At 34.3% G+C, this 16,556-nt stretch overlaps 1 protein-coding gene across 1 annotated transcript in view; it reads left to right on the top strand.

Moving 5' to 3' along the window:
• SEPTIN7 (septin 7) overlaps positions 1–16,556 on the top strand; it is a 96,826-nt gene that overhangs the window by 9,280 nt on the left and 70,990 nt on the right. The window lies entirely within an intron of this gene.

The following is a 16,556-nucleotide window of genomic DNA, read 5'->3' as shown; positions in this document are numbered from 1 at the left end:
ACAAGATAAAAGCCCAGAGGCCTTAATTATAGCTGTTGTCTATTGCACACCCACTATAACAACTGTCATTTATTTTACTTATTGTATGTGAAGTGCTCAATATTTCGACTATTTCATATATACCTTATAATAACCTCAAATATTTTATCCCAGTCTAAGGCTTTGACAGTTGATGTAGCTTACCCAACCAGCAGTTTGAGGTGCAGCAGCAAAACTACCACACATTTCTTTTTCCTTCACAATTTCACAGATAGAAGATTCCTTCTTACCATAAATCTTAGCAACCTCAGCATATGATTTTTTTTCCCTTATTAAATCGAAAACTTTCACCTTTTCATTTAAAGGAAGTACTTAGGGCTTCTCTTTGGCATTATCTTAATTGCCAGTATCACAACTTTTGTGCTTTGGGGCCATTATTAAGTAAAATTATGAAATAACGGTCACTTGAACACAGGCATTGCAGTACTGTCACAGGTGACCTGATCACTGAGAAGGCTAAGTGACTAAAGGGCAGGGTACACTGGACAGAGGGATGAATCACGTCCAGGGCTGGATGGAGCAGGACAACGCAGGAAGTTGCGAGATTTCATCATGCTACTCAGAACTGCATGCAATTTAAAACTTGTCAGTTACTTATTTTTGGAATTTTCCATTTAATATTTTCGTACCTCAGTTGATAAGTGGGTAACTGAAAGTTTGGAAAGCAAAATTTCAGATAAGAGGGAACTACTGTCCTGCCCTATGATTCTCTTTTATGCTCTTTCATTAAAAACTTAGGCAGTCATTTTAGCACCTCCTTGGTTGGCTCTTCCCTTCTGTTGAGATCAGATCATGTTCTGTGTTCTTGCCTCTGCTTTTACTGTTCTTACCTACCTTGAAGTTGTATCCATCTATTAAGGAAGGTCCCGCTCAAAACTTATTCTGGCAAACTTTTCCCAACTGAGACTGATCATCCTCCTCTTACCTTGAACTCCTTTGAGACTATTCTTTTCATAGGTAACAGCACTATCAGTTTTTTTTTTTATGTATTATGAGTTAATTATTATTCATGCTTAATACTACAAATGTTTGTAGTTGGGTAGTGTTGCAGTATTGCGATGGGTGACATGCCTTTTTGAGCCTTCCATTGATCTCTATACCTTTATTATATATAGTACTGATCTTGAGTAGAATATTGTTTTTATAATGAAATGTAAGTTGAAGACCTTGGGTATGGATAAATTAGAGTTTGCCATTTTGAGGTATCAAGTTACTTTGGTTGCTTCACTATCTCAACAAGGCAGGCTTTTCATATCTTTTGTTGTAGAGTAAACTTATAAACATATAGAAGCATTTATCAAAATTTATTAATAATTTAAATAGTAACATAGTTTAGTTTGCAATAGTTTTAAAAAGTATTTTCTGGTATTTGCTAGGGCTGCCATAACAATACTGTAGGTAAGGTGGCTTAAACAACAGACATTCTGTTTTCTCACAGTTCTGGAGACTGGAAGTCCAAGATCAAGGTGCCAGCAGGTTTGGGTTCTCGTAAGATGCCTTCCTGGCTTGCACGTGGCTGCCTTCTTACTGTGTCCTCACAGTGCCTTTCCTCTGTGCCCTCATGGAGGGAGAAAGATATCTTTAGGGTCTCTTCCTTTTCTTGTAATAATACCAGTTCCATGTGATGGGCCCCACTCTTACAACCTTAAAGGCCCTTTCTCCAAGTATAGTTACATTAGGGTGAAGGCTTCCTCATAAAAATTGGGGTGTATATAATTTGGTCCATAGCAAGAGTTGAATTTCTATTTTCCTATGTGGTGGTGTAATGTAGGCAAGCTATAGAAAAAAAAAATTTAAAAACAGGTAACAACAAATACTTCATTTCTACTTACACTTCTTTTTATTAAGCAAGTAATGCTAAGATGAATATCTTTTATGAGTTGTGGAATTCAGTATTGTGATAAGAAGTGGCTTTGATGTCTTCAAGAAGCTAGTTTGAGAGATATGTAGTGGAAATAATTTGAATTCTTTGACAGAACTGCTGTGTTGTGTACAGAGTGCATATATGTCATGAGTGTACAAGGCACAGTAGTAGCTGATTAAAATGGACTAAATCCTTTAAAAATTGTATGTTCTTGATACTGCTTTTCTTATTCTTCTATTTTCACAAGATCTCAGGATTGGAAGATGTATTAAGTTATTTAATCTAATTATGCAAATAGTATTCTAATTTTCCTTGCAGCATACCTGTCAAATGACTGTCTAGTACTGTAGCCATGAGCATATATGGCTATTGAGCACTTGAAGTGTTGCTAGTCTGAACTGAGATTTGGTGTAAGGATAAAATACACAGAGGATTTTGCAAATACTGTGAAAAAAATAATATAAAATCTCTAACTCATTTTTATGTTAATTGCATGCTGAAACAATGTCTTGAGTATATTGAATTAAAATATATTATTACAATTAATTTTACTTGTCTCTTTTTGCTTTTTTAAATGTGGCATCTAGAAAATTTGAAATTACATGAGTGGCTTGTGTTATATTTCTAAAGAACAGAGCTGATCTAGCCTGTTAGAAGCTCACTGCCTTCTGAGGTAGCATATTTTGTCTTTGAATATCTGTCACTGTTAATTTTTTTCTTCCTATTTTTATATGTATCTGTCTTTGATATTTGTATTCATAAGTTCTCATTTACTTCTTAGGACCAAAAAGATAAGTCTGATTTCTCTTTTTAATATTATTATTCAATAGTTTGAATACAGCTCTCTCCCTGAATCTTTTGTAGAGCCTTTAGGTTTTCCATTTCCTTTAAACATTTATATGACAAGGGGTTATATCCCTCCAACCATTGTTACTCCCCTCTGGACTTTCTTCATTTGGTATATATCCAATACCAGGAACTGAAATGAGTATCTTGTGATCTTAAAATTACAGATCAGAATAAATCTATCTTTTGTGTCCCTCTGCATACTATATAAGTCTGTTGATGAGGCCTAAAGTTAAATTGCCTGTTAGGGTTACTTTATTTTCTTACTGACTTATGGAGCATAGTGTCAACTAAGATGGCTCCACCTCTTCCCCTTGTTCTAACTATTGTTTTATCTTGCTTCTTCAACACTTTTTTTTTAAGTAGAGGAACTTGTTGATTAAGTGCGTGAAATGTGTCCTTACCACCTCCTCCTTATTTTTGCAGTCCCATTTTGTAGTTCTGCTCTTACCTGAAACTATCTTTCAGATTCTGATTTGGGGGTGAGGAAAAAGGACGTGGTTTGGATCCACATATTTCCATAGTAAATTTAATTTGGATTCTGAATGTATTGTACAAAGTATTTGTTACCTTTTTCAACTTTTATCATGTCACATTTAAAGTGTATCTTTAAATGATGTTGGAAATCTTATGTGCTTATTTGCCATCTGTATGTCTTCGGTGGTCAGTTGAAATCTTTGGTCCCTTTTTAAGTTGGGTTTTTTGTCTAATTGAGTTGTGTATTTTAGATACTAGTTCTTTGTTGAACTATGCAAGTAACTTATGTCTCATCATACTTTTATCTACTTTCTGTCAATAATTTGTCTGTCACAATTATTATTATGCTGTTGCCTTAATAGTGATTTTCTGTTTCCATTATGCTACATTTTTTTAATGGGAATTCTTTTGTAAGGAAGAGCTGTTCTATCTCATGTATTCATTCATTCAATTATTAATTTTAGACACATGAATATTAATTTTATCATTGTTTATTGCTCAAATTGTCATGAATTTGACCATTAGGAGCTCTTTGAAGTTAGCTCCTATTCTTATTTCAACATGCCCCATCATTTTTTGGGAACACTTCCTTACTTTCTGGTTCATCTTTTATTTTTCTTCCCTAAGCCCTGGCCCTAGAATTGATCATTTCTCCAAGGAGTCCAGGTTCCTTTTATTTCAGAATAGTACTTAGAAACCAAGATCTCGGCACTAGAAGTGCTCATTGCTCTTGGAGTGTCTTTGCTTCTAGGTGTTTTGAACGGATAGCTTTAAGAAATATTTTTGTGTACATACACACATCTGAATTTCTTTATGTATCTGCATGTGTTATGAGTATGTATATACATGTATATTAAAAAACCATGAATTCATACTGATACATCAGTTCCAATCCACTAACACAAGGTTTAGTCTAACCTTTCTCTTTTCCTTATTTGTAATTTCTTTCTCCAACAGTGTAAAACCTGGCCCTCATCTACAGTTTATTTACTTATTTGTTCAATTCTGGTATACATGTAAGTGTAGTTTCAGAATTGCTATTGTAAATACACTTTACTAGAGTGTAGTATTGTGTATACTTTCTTTTGTCTTTACTTTTATACTATACAGTCAGCATACTGTTTTCCACAGCTATGTATGTTTTCTTTTTACCCACCTTGTTCATTGGCTTTATGTTACTCATTTGAAATAGTTAATTTTGTTACTGTTTCTAGTCTATTTTGAGGTTTTCTCACATCCTGGATGATTTCAGTTATTTTTTTCATTGAGGTATGTGAAACAGTACTGTGGTGTTTGTAGTCAACTCTGTAAAGCAGTATGTCCAGAAATGTACCCCCTACCTCTTGTCTCTTTTACTTGGTTCTCATTTTCCTCTTCTACCATATGACCACCCATCCATGTGAGTAACCAGTCTTAATAGTTTCTGGTTAGTTTTTAGTTTCTTCCTATCTTTCTGCACAAGTGAGAAGATACATGTAGGAAAGGAGATATAAAAATTACATATGAAAGGTATTATAGGGCACTACATATTCGGTAACAGCTTTATCAAGATATAATTCACATACCTTAAAATTTGCACCTTTAAAGTGAACAATTCTGTCATTTTTAGTATATTCACACAGTTGTGCAACCATCATCACTATCTAATTTGAGAACATTTGCATCAGCCCCAAAAGAAACCCTGTACTTAATTAGCAATTACTCCATTCCCTTCTCTTCCCAGATCTTGGCAACCAAATCTACTTTTCATGTCTATAGATTTTCCTATTCTGGGCATTTCAAGTAAATGAAATCATACAATATTTATTTTTTTGCAACTAGCTTCTTATGCTTAGCATGATGTTTTCAACGTTCATCTGTATGGTAGCATGCGCCAATACTCATACCTTTTTATTACTGAGTGATATTTCATTGTATAGGTAATACCACATTTTGTTTATCCATTCATCAGCTGATAGACATTTGGGTTATCTGCTTTCTGGCTATTCTGAATAATGCTGCCAAGAACATTTAAGTACAAATTTTTATGTTGGACTTATGCTTCCAGTGCTCTTGGATATATACTTCGGAATAGAATTGCTGGATTATAGGGTAACTATATATTTAACTTTTCGAAGAACTACCAGATGGTTTGCCAAAGCAACTTTAGCATTTTCAATTCCCATCAGCAACATCTGAGGGTTTCAGTTTCTCTACATCTATGTCCATACTTGTTATTGTCTGTCTGTTTTTAACAATTCTAGTAGGAGTGAGGTGGTATCATTGTGGTTTTGATTTGCATTTCTCTAATGGCTAATGACGTTAAGTTTCTTTCTGTGTACTTATTGGCGACTTGTATATCTGTTTTTGGGGAAATGTCTATTAAAGTGCTTTGCCCAATTTTTAATTAGGTTATTTGTCTTTTTATTTATTGCCCTGGGGATTGCTCAGTTAATATCTTAACTTATAACATTGTAATTTGGGTTATTACCAACTTAGTTTTGATAGAATATAGTAATTTTTTGCTCCTGTTTACTTTCATTTTCTTTTACTTCCTTTGTGCTCTTAGTGTCATACAAACTACTTCATTCTACCTTATAAACCCAACAACACAACGTGATAATTATAGCTTCATGAAGTTCTCCTTTAAGTCAGGTAGAAGAAAAGAGTGGCAAATAAAAATTATATTTGTATTATCTTTTTAATTTACTTATGTAGTATTTCTTGTAGGGCATATCTGATTGTGAGGAATTCTCTCAGTTTTTGCTTATCAGAGAATGTCTTAAATTTGCCTTCATTTTTTGAAAGATGCCTTTGGTAGGTATTGAAGCCTTGGTTGACAATCTTTTTGATTTATATGTTGAATATATCATCCATCTGCTTCTGGCCTCTGTGGTTTCTGATGGAATGTCAGTCATTATTCTTACTAAGAGTCCTCTGTATATTATGGTCATTTGAGTCTCTCTTGCTGCTTTCCTGATTCCTGGTCTCTGGTTTTTGTTTTTGTTTTTGTTTTTTTTTTGACAGTTTGTGATGTGTCTGGATATGGATCTCTTTGCTTTTTTCCTGTTTGTTGTTGCTGAGCTTTTGATTTATAAACTAATGTTTTTCTTCAGACTTGGGATGTTTCCTGCCATTGTTTCTTCAAACTTACTTTTGCCTCTTCCTCCCTTTCTCTCCCTGTCTCTTTCCCTCTCTTCCTCCCACCCTCCCTCCTTCCTTTCTTCCTTTCTTCCACTGCTTCAGGGACTCCTATCATGTATGTGTTTGTATGCTTGGTTTTGTTCCACAGTATCTGGCTTTGTTCATTTTTTTCTTTATTCCTTTTTGTTTCTGTTCCTTAGACTGGTAAATGTTATTTGATCTATCTTCAAATTTGCTGATTCTTTCTTCTGCTAGCTCAGATTTGTTTTTGAGCCTCTCTGGTGAAGTTTCATTTCAGTTATCATACTTTTCAACTTGAGAGTTTTTATTTGGTTCTTTTTGATAATTTCTACCTCTTTTGTGACCTTTTATATTTGGTGAATGTAGTTCTTATACTTTAGTTTTTTAGACATGATTTCCTTTAGTCCTTTGAACATGTTTAAAATAGTAGATTTAAAGTCTTTGCTTAATGTCTGAGTTTTTTCAGAGTTAGTTTCTATTGACTGCTTTTTTTTCCCCTGAATATGGGTTATACTTTCTTGTTTTGGGGGTTTGTTTTTGTTTGTTTGTTTGTTTTTTGGCATGTCTCATAAGTTTTTTTTGAAAACTGGACATTTTAAACAGTACAACATGGCATCTCTGGTCAGATTCTCTCCTGTGCCCCCCGGAGGTTTATTATTGCTGTTTGTTGTTTGTTTGCTTAGTGACTTTTTGGGAACTAATTCTGTAAAGTCTGTTTTCTTTATCATGTGTTATTACTGAAGTCTGGTTATTTTAGTGCTTATTTGTAGGATCTTCCAGGGAACCATCAAATGATGTTCTTTGTGAATGGGGCTTTGAAGGAGTCCACTCTGCCTCTTCCAGTTGTTGACATGGTGTTGGTTTTTGCCATGATTGCATGCTGTTGATTGTCAAAGTTACTGTAGAGCTGGCGAGGGGAAGATAGGATAGGTAAGTTAAAATGCAACAAGAGCTGCTGTTTTTATTAGATTCAGCCCTTTTTCTCGAATAAGCACTCTTTGGATTGCTGCAAATCTTGTTAATTTGTGGAGTTTGGAAGTAGTTGATTTTAACAAATTTTCCAGTTTTCTCATTACTTTTAATAAAGGAGAGAATTTTCTGAGGTCTTTACTTAGCTAATTTCTTTAATGTCACTGAAGTCTATTTCTTTTTAATTGTTTTCCAATGTATACATAAGAGAATGTTTAAAGGTGAATACTACTGTACTGTCTAATCATAGTTTTCCATTCAGTGTATTGTCATCTGTTATGTCTATTCTAAAACTTCACTTCTGATGGCTGCATATTTTAATGTATGGGAGTGCCATAATAAATTATTTGTTTCACCTGTTTTTGAAACTTTGGTTCTTATAATTTTTCACTATCATTAACAGTGCTTTGTTGAGTGTTCTTTTCTATATCTTATATTGTCCCGAGATTATAAATTCATGGAGGTGGAATTTGCTGGGTCTGAGAGCATGAAAACTTGAGCTTTTGGTCTACAAAGCCAAATTGATATTCAGGGAAGTGGTTTTAGTTTATGTTCCACAAGTCATGTACAAGAGTGCCTATTTTCTCACATCCTAACCCACTACTAAGTGCTACTATTTATTTAATTTTGTGTTCTCCAGTAGATCTTTTGGCAGTGATGAAAATGTCCTGTATCTATGAAATGTTCTATTTCTATATCTAGTATGGTAGCCACTAACCACATGTGGCTCCAGAGCACTTAAAATGTCGCTAGTCCTAAGTAAGGTATGCTGCATTTCAAAGATTATTGCAGAGGAAAAGAATGTAGAATAATGAATAATGTAAAATGAGTCATAATAATTTTTATATTGATTGCATGTTAAAATGATAATATTGTATATGCATTGGGTTAAATAAGACATTAAAGTTAATTTCACCTTTTTACTGTTACTTCCTTAATGTGTCTACTGGGATATTTATAGTTACTTATGTCATTCACCCTACATCTCTATCAGACAGTGCTTGTCTAGACTCTAGACCATCCTACCTTTAAAAAAGCCCTGCTTTTTAAAGCTTATGCTATTTAATAATAGTATTTTCTCACTGTTCTTAGATTTGTCAGTTACTGCATTCCTGGTTTCTCCTTATTTGTTGAAGATGGCACCAAACACTTAGTTTTTCTTTCTGCTCCAAGCTCTGTTATCATTCTGGGTCATTTTTAGTGCCCATGTGTAAAACTTGTTTAGTAATTTAGCTTCACAGTGTCTGGACTGTGGTTGAACCATCATTTTAATGGCCCCATATGGTCATCATCTGGAACTTCTGTTCCACCTCTAAAGTCTTAATTGTATGGTTCATTCTATCCACAACTTCACATTCTTTTAGCTGTTTCACCTCCTTACTTCCTACCTTTGATCCTTGACCCTCTCTGCATTTTTGTTCGCTGAATCACTTCAACCATACTTGTCAGCTCCTTTGACCACTAATTTTATGCACCTTTTCTGTGAAATAACAGCTTCAGATGAATCCTACAGCCTATTGGCCTACATTCAAGTTATGAGTTGCTACTGGAGTAAAAGATCCTATGGCTTCAGAGATACAGTCACACAGATTTGAGGTTTTGAGCCTAAACTAGTAAACAGAATTGCTTGGCTGCATGCTGTGTATTCCTTTCTAGCCTCTCTCTTTGTTCTTGTGGTTGCTGATTCAGATCCTTACCTCTAAAATTTCTCTAGTCCATCCCACCTCAGTTGGGATTAGCAGGTGATTTTCTCCCTGGTGTTTAGAGAAAATCCTGTCCTCCACTCCACAGAATGTTATCTGTATTCTAGTTTACCTTCCTTTCATCAGCCATTTGTCCAGGTAATCTTTTCTGTTAGTATGTATGTATGTGTGTATGTATTTATTTATTTTTTATTTTCATAAATAATTTATTAATTTTATTTCACTTACAACTGTTTATATATCTCAGTTATCCATTAACCAAATTACAAAACAATGAAATTTCAAAATGCTTCTGATTTAAGGAATTTCAACTCAGCATTGTTTCCATAGCCAAGTGGACTTTATGGTCCTATATAAGAGAAAGGATGTCATAAATATTGACAACCTTCTTGAATATATAAATTCTGCAGGCACAATTTATTCAGCTTAAAGTGATGCCAAAATAGGGGCTTCTTTGGCTAGAGAATTGTAAGATCAAAATTCTCTTCTCCCCCTAGGTTTTTTTCCGTCTTGTATAACTCTTGGCCCATTCCCTCCATTGCGGCTTAACTGATGAATTAGTAATAATTACGACTATAGTGAGCATTTGTACCACAGATAACAGCTAATAACAGATTCCAAGATAAGGACATCAGGCCAAAAAGGCTGAAAGATTAACAGGAATCAGGCAAATAATGGGCATGATGGAGGGCTAAATCCAGATAAGGATTCAAATGATGAAACTGAACATCTGAAATCAGGTAAGCAGTACTGAGGGAGGGTATATCAGTACCAGGCAGATAAGCATGTCTTTGAAACTTGGAATGACGGACAAAGGCTCATCAGACCAAAGAGGATGCCCAGAGGCCTCAACACAAAGAACAAAATTAGCAATATGGAATCCAAGAACTGTCTAGAAACCTGGAAAACACCCCTCACACATGCTGTTGGTTCTATAGAACATATTCAGAATCTGGCCACTATTTACCACATTCACCCTGATCCCATCTTTAATCATTTCTTGCATGGATTTTTAACCTTATTCCCTACAGTGTAATCTCAGCATACAAGCTAGAATGCAAGTCAGCTCGAGTCACTCCTCTGCTCAAAACTCTGCATTGGCATCCGATCTCACTTAGAATAAAATCCAAAGTCCTCGTGGCAGCAATAAGGCCCTATGTGATTGTTCCCCTTCAACATTGGCTCTCTGAACTATCTACTGCTTCATGGTCCTCTGATTACTTCATTCCAGTTTGTATCTAGCATGCTCCCATACTATGCTTTTCTTTAGCTGTTCCTTCTGCTTGCAGTACTTTTTTTTACATCAGATAAATTTTAACTCTCTCATCTCTTTAGTGTTTGCTTAAAATTTACCTTCTTAACAAGGCCTATTTAACACTGAAAACTTCTCTTCTCCGAAACAGGCTCCTAATGATACCTTTTCTAATTTCAGTTATGTCCATAGCACTTACCTTGTAATACTCATTACAGCTGGCTAATTAATCTTGTTTACTGTTAATTTTCTCTCTCTCTTCACCAGAATGCAAGTACAATAATGGCAGGAATCTTTGTTCTTATTAACTGATACATTCCAAGCACCTAGAATATGGTCTAGCACAGAAAAGCTCAGTAATTATTTGTTCAGTAAATAAAGGAAACTGCAAGCATAAAATGATTTTTTGCATAAAATTGTCATTTATTAGCTCAAACTTTTAACAAGGTTTTGTAATTATTCATCATGAAAAACTCTTTCCTCTAATCTATTATGGTGGTAGTATCCTAGATCAAGAGAGTCCCTCTAGCTTCTGAATCTACTCCTCCTTGAGCTTGTTTTACTGTGTCATACTCTTTCTTTAATTGGAAGTCCTTATTATAAACATTTGTAATGGTGACAGCTAACATTTGTCTAGCAATTTATAGCTTTTAATACATTTTTATGCACAAGAATTCATTTGATTCAATAAACAGAAATTCTATTGCCAAAAGATTTGAGTTAACAAAAATAATAATAATAACAAACAAAATATATTTGAATTACGTCTTTAGAGAGTATAAATGTAAACGGTTGTTCATTAATTCATGGTTATTTAGAGAATGTGATGTGGTTCCAGTTGCCCACACTTAACATATGCTTCTATTTATATTTTTTGTGAAATATTTGTAGGATTAAGTGACCAGGGCAAATAATAGCATAATGTAAGTAGTTTAATATTCTTTGCTCAACTGAAAATAAGTAATGCTCAGTCTTAGCAGTAAAATTACTAATCCTAAATGCTACCTTTTTACCTTTGATTAAATATCAGGTGCATGTGATTGTACATATTCCTAAGTCACTGAAATATTTCATTACAAATGCATATCTAATTAAATTTCCATCTTAGAAAGGATACACTGAATAAGAGCTATCACTGATACGGTATATAGATCATAAAGGAAATAGGAATTACTAAATGAACCTTTGATAAAAAGTAAATTCCTCCCCTCCGGGGAAATATAAACTGTTAGCATTTAAACTTGCAACTCTCCTTTTTTTTTAATTCTTCAAACCCTCCCTTAACCCCTTGTTGTCCTCTGGCTTCTACCTTATTGCTCTTCTATTCACAGATAAGCATTCAGAAAGAATTGTTTACACATCTTTATATTAACCACGCCAGAGTATTTGGTACAGTTGATCACTTCTTGAAAGAGACCACTATAATTGACCTTCTTGAACTGCTTCTAAGAACTACTTTCCTCAGTCTTCCTAGGTTTGTGTAGATGATGGTGGTGAGATGTTGGCGTTGGTGCTGATCAGCTTCCTACTTTGTATACTATATTTGGACTCAAACTCATGGCTGCTGTACCATTTAAATGTTGATGACATAAAATGTTAATATCTGCCTAACCTAGACATTCTAGAACTTCTAACTTAACGGTTATGTTATATATGTAGCTGTCTACTAGACATTTATCTCCCTAAAGCCCATTTAAGCAGCTTAAACTCAGATGATTTTTGCTTCTAGTGATTGATACCACCATTAATCCAGTTGCTCAGCCTAAATTCAGAAATGTGAGTCTTACTACTCTCCCCACAAGTTACAGAGACTCATTAACATCTAACCCAGCACTGTCTGTTAGAAATGAATGCAAGCCATGTATGTAATTTAAGCTTTTCTAGTAGCCCCATTTAAAAAGTAAAATGGGTGAAATTAATTTAGGTATCATATTTTGTATAACCTAATATCTATATACATAAAATTTTATTTCAACGTGTAATCAATATAAAGATTAAGACATTTTTTCATTTTTTTTCCATACTAAGTCTTCAAAATCTGGTTTGTATTTTACACTTAGAGTACATCTCAGTTCAGACTAGCTAAATTTCAGATGTTCAGTAGTCAGATGTAGCTAGTGGCTACCTTAATGGATAGTAAAATTCTAACTTAGATTTCTCTTCATTCCCACTACTTCTATTTTGATTCGGGTCCTAATTTCTTCCCTGGGCTACTGCAACAGATATTGGGGTTGCTACCATTATCTCCTCCAGTTCATCCTCAATATTCTTGTTAGTGGCACTTTTCTAAAATATGACTGTGAGTCGGCATGTGAATTGATGTAACTGTGCATTCTTCTGCTTCAGATCCTTTAATGCTCTCCATAACTTTTTAAGATGAAGTCTAATCTAAGTTCTTTAGTGTGGCCTACAAAGTCCTTTATGATCTGCCTTTTGCTTAACTTTCCTGCTTGTAGCTCCTGGACCCTGATAATGAGTTGTATTGAACTATTTGTAGTTACCATAAAGAGCCACGGTCTCCTCTTGCTTTTGTGTCTTTGCAGTTATCGATTAGCCTGCCCGAGACCCATATTCTCCAGCACATACCAACATTTTCTCATCAGACTAAGGCCTGCAAGTCCTTCAAGATCTAAAGGATCTGATCTCAGGATAGGACAAAGCATCCTTACTTTTTCTCATAGCTGTCTTTCTGTGCTTGCCTCCATTATATTATTTATCACTGTGTTACTATAATTATCTTCTAACTTACTTGACCTCAGATTCTTAGTTTCATAAGCAGGGACTTTTTTTTTTATCTTTTATATCTAATCACTAATACATAAATTGTAAGGTTCCAGTAACTACGTTAAATGGATGAGAGTGATCAGCAGTTCTGTAAGTAGAGCTCTGAATTTCAAGTTGAGAGTAAAGAAAAAAAATTAAAGTTTAAGTTGTCTCATTCTTACATGTTTTCATAGAATTAAATATTAAAATCTTTAAAACAGATTAACCAAGAATCCAGAATAACATTAAGAAAGTAAAAGTTGGTTCCATTCGTACACAACTGTTCATCTCAGTAAAAAGGGAGGAGCTGGGGGCATGCAAACTAAGATATGACCTTTAGAGGAAATTGAGGAAGGGGCAGCAAAGCCAACATTTAGAACAAGCCTATGTGATCTTGTAGCATCTTAGTGTCCTTGTTATATTAAATCTAAAATCTAGGTGTTTATATGCCACTTATGTTTAAAATGTTTGAATAGTGAGATCCTTTAACTTTCCCCTTGAATTATGTAAGAGATGGTAGCTTTTGACTATAAACAGGCACTAGACAGTTATGTCTATGTGTATGATGTAAGGCTTTTAGAAATAATAAGTAGACAAATTTATGTTAATATTTTTTCCTTTTGTAGTGAGTAGTCTTTTGTATTTAGAGTTTAATAAACTTTATGAGAAAGAAATTTAATTATTTTTGTTAGTGTGTAAACAGTATACAATTCATCTATGTTTTAAAATCCAAAGAGGTTCAGTTGAACTTGAAGTTATTTAGGAAAGACCAGATGTTACCTTTGAAATTTTAAGTTACTGATGTAAACCTTGGATCTTTGTAGCCTAATTTTTATTTTTATTTTTGATTGCAGTTATTAAGGAGAAAAATAGAATTCTGGTCATATTTAGGTAATTTGAGGCTGAACATCTCATTTTGTAAAGGTGGGGAGAGTTGACAGTTTACAGTAGATCCTACCAACAGTATGTTTTAATTTTCCTCTGATTCTGACTTTTGTCAATCTATTGCAACTTGGTGTTGTTGTTGTTACTGAAAAGTATGTTTAGCAGTTTTCAAAATAAGTTGCTGCTTTTTTCTTTTGGAAAATTTGTTAAAGCAAATATTAATATTCCAAACATTTAAAATAATTGGATTCAAATGGCAAGAAAATATAAACAAATATCAAGGATTCCAATAATCTATCAGTTGAAACCCCTTTGAAGCATCTTGTTCTTTGAATATAACTGATTTCTAGAAGTAAGTTTAGGGAAGTTAGACACTGAAATTACTGCATATTGTATTTAAGTCGATTTTTTCTGCAGGTAGTGAAACAGCAAGCAATGGAATTGTTGTAGCTTGATCTTTTTAAATATAAATTTTGACATAGAGATTTGGCATATCTTTTAGATAGTAACTAAAAGATTTTGTAAATATATGCTTTTAGAAAAAATGATTCGATAACTGTTTCTTGTGTTCTTATGTTTGAAATCAAGTAATACTCTTAAAAGACTACTAAAATTATTTTCTTAGAAGCTGGGTGAATATACTTTTATCTACATTCACATGCTTTTAAGTGTCACAGTTTTAATACTCATCTATAAATAATTTTCTTTATCCAGAGATTATGTTTCATGCTGGCACTGTGAACATTTTATTTGTGCAGAAAAAGAATCAGTGGGTGGTTAAGTCTTCTGAATTACAGACTGTGGTTGATTTTAGAATTTTGGGTAAGGAAAGATTCTTATGAAATGTGGAAAGTTTGTATGGTTTAGTCAACAATGTTACGTTATTAGTGTGTTCCCTAATTCTGTCTTTTGTGTTTAGACAGTTTCTTCCTCAGAAGAAATTTTGATGCTACATTTATCAATTTTTAATAACTCCTGTATATCAGCACTTTGTTAGAAATGTAGAGATGAATATGACATGATTCTCTCCCCCTGGGAAATCAGTCATATGGGGAAACTGGCAAGTAACATACTTTAATTTAAAATAATTTAAAATGTGAAATTATTTAAAATGTTACAATAGTTATGTACAAAGAATTATTTACTCTCAGCCTCACTCTTCTTCCTCACTATGTTACTAAGACTGATTTTGTCTAAAGTTACCAGTAACCTTATTTACAAATTATGTGTTCACATCTCTGGTATTTCATTTGGCTTTTCAGTATTTTCGGTATCATTTAACGCAGTTGAGTGACCTTGAGTCAGTCCTCGTTTTCCTTCCTCCTCACTGTCTGATGTTTCTCACTTTTTCTCTGCCTAACATCTCTGTGTTGGAGTGCTGCAGGATGCTGTCTAAACCTCCTTTTATCTATAAGCTCTTTTTGGGAATCCAGTCCTCTCCCAATAACTGTCTATATGCTTATGTTTCCTGAGTCTGTATTTTCAGCACCAACCAACCCTGGCATTTCTGAATTCATATATTTAACTGCCTACTGGTCATTTCTTCTTGAATATGTAATAGATACCCCAACTTAACATGTTCAAAGCTGTTTTTGATTTTGGTGATTTTGGCTCTCACTGCCCAATTTCTTCCTCCCCTTTTTTGTCTATTTCCCTAGAGTTGTTCAAACCAAGTACTTAGAAGTTATCTTTGGTCTCTTTTTCTTTACCAGTCACATCTAATCTACCAGCAATGTCCTGGCAATCCTTCCTTCAAAGTGTATCCTGAATCCTTCTCTCTCCTTGCATCCATACCACCCAAATTTAGTATATCCTTTCTTTCTTGGACTATTGCAGTTAAGCTCCTTACTAGTTTTCTTATTTCCACTTCTCTTAGCCGTGAGAGCTATCTTTAAAACACAAATCAGGTCAGGTCACTTGCCTAGGTAAAACCCTCCAGTGGCTTCCCATCATGCCTAAAATAACATCCACATTTCTTGTGATGGCTGGATCCCACATGATCTGGCCCCTGCCTGCCTCCCTGACCTCGTTTTCTATCACTTATCCCCTGGTCACCTACCTCACTTTATTGTAGTTGATGTACCTTCTTTTTCCTCAAAGTGCCAAGTTCACCCCCACTTTAGGGCCCACTGCTTGCCCTGGAATGCTTTCCCCCCTATTCTTTATTCAATCCCCTAATTGTACTGTGTGCCTAAGACTGTCCTAGGAGTTGAGGATAAAGCAATGAATAAGACATGGGTAGATTCAGACATTTTTTTAAACCTTTTGCCTTGTGGGTTCCTTGAATTTGTAACCTAAAATATTTTCTCTGAAACTTCTTCACCTCTCCCAGATGCCTTCCTCTTTTTGATGCCACAATTTATATAATTCATTTAATCTATAGCTTGATGGAGTTTACATTCTTCTAGGAGGCAGAGTCAGGTGGATATTGCAATAAACAAAATTTGTAAAATGTATGTTGAAGTGCAAAAGACAAAAACATAAAACAGCAAAGTGCTGAGATTAGGAGTGGGGTTGTAATTTTAGATAAGGTGGTCAGGGCAGTCCTCTCTGTGAAGGTGACACTTGAATAATCATCATCATGTATTCTAGGTTGTAATATAATTCATGTGAA

Source organism: Vicugna pacos, chromosome 7 (assembly GCF_048564905.1).
Source record: "Vicugna pacos chromosome 7, VicPac4, whole genome shotgun sequence".
Taxonomy (NCBI): domain Eukaryota; kingdom Metazoa; phylum Chordata; class Mammalia; order Artiodactyla; family Camelidae; genus Vicugna; species Vicugna pacos.
The sequence above is the reverse complement of the archived record's forward strand: the minus strand, read 5'-3'. Positions and strand labels throughout refer to the sequence as shown.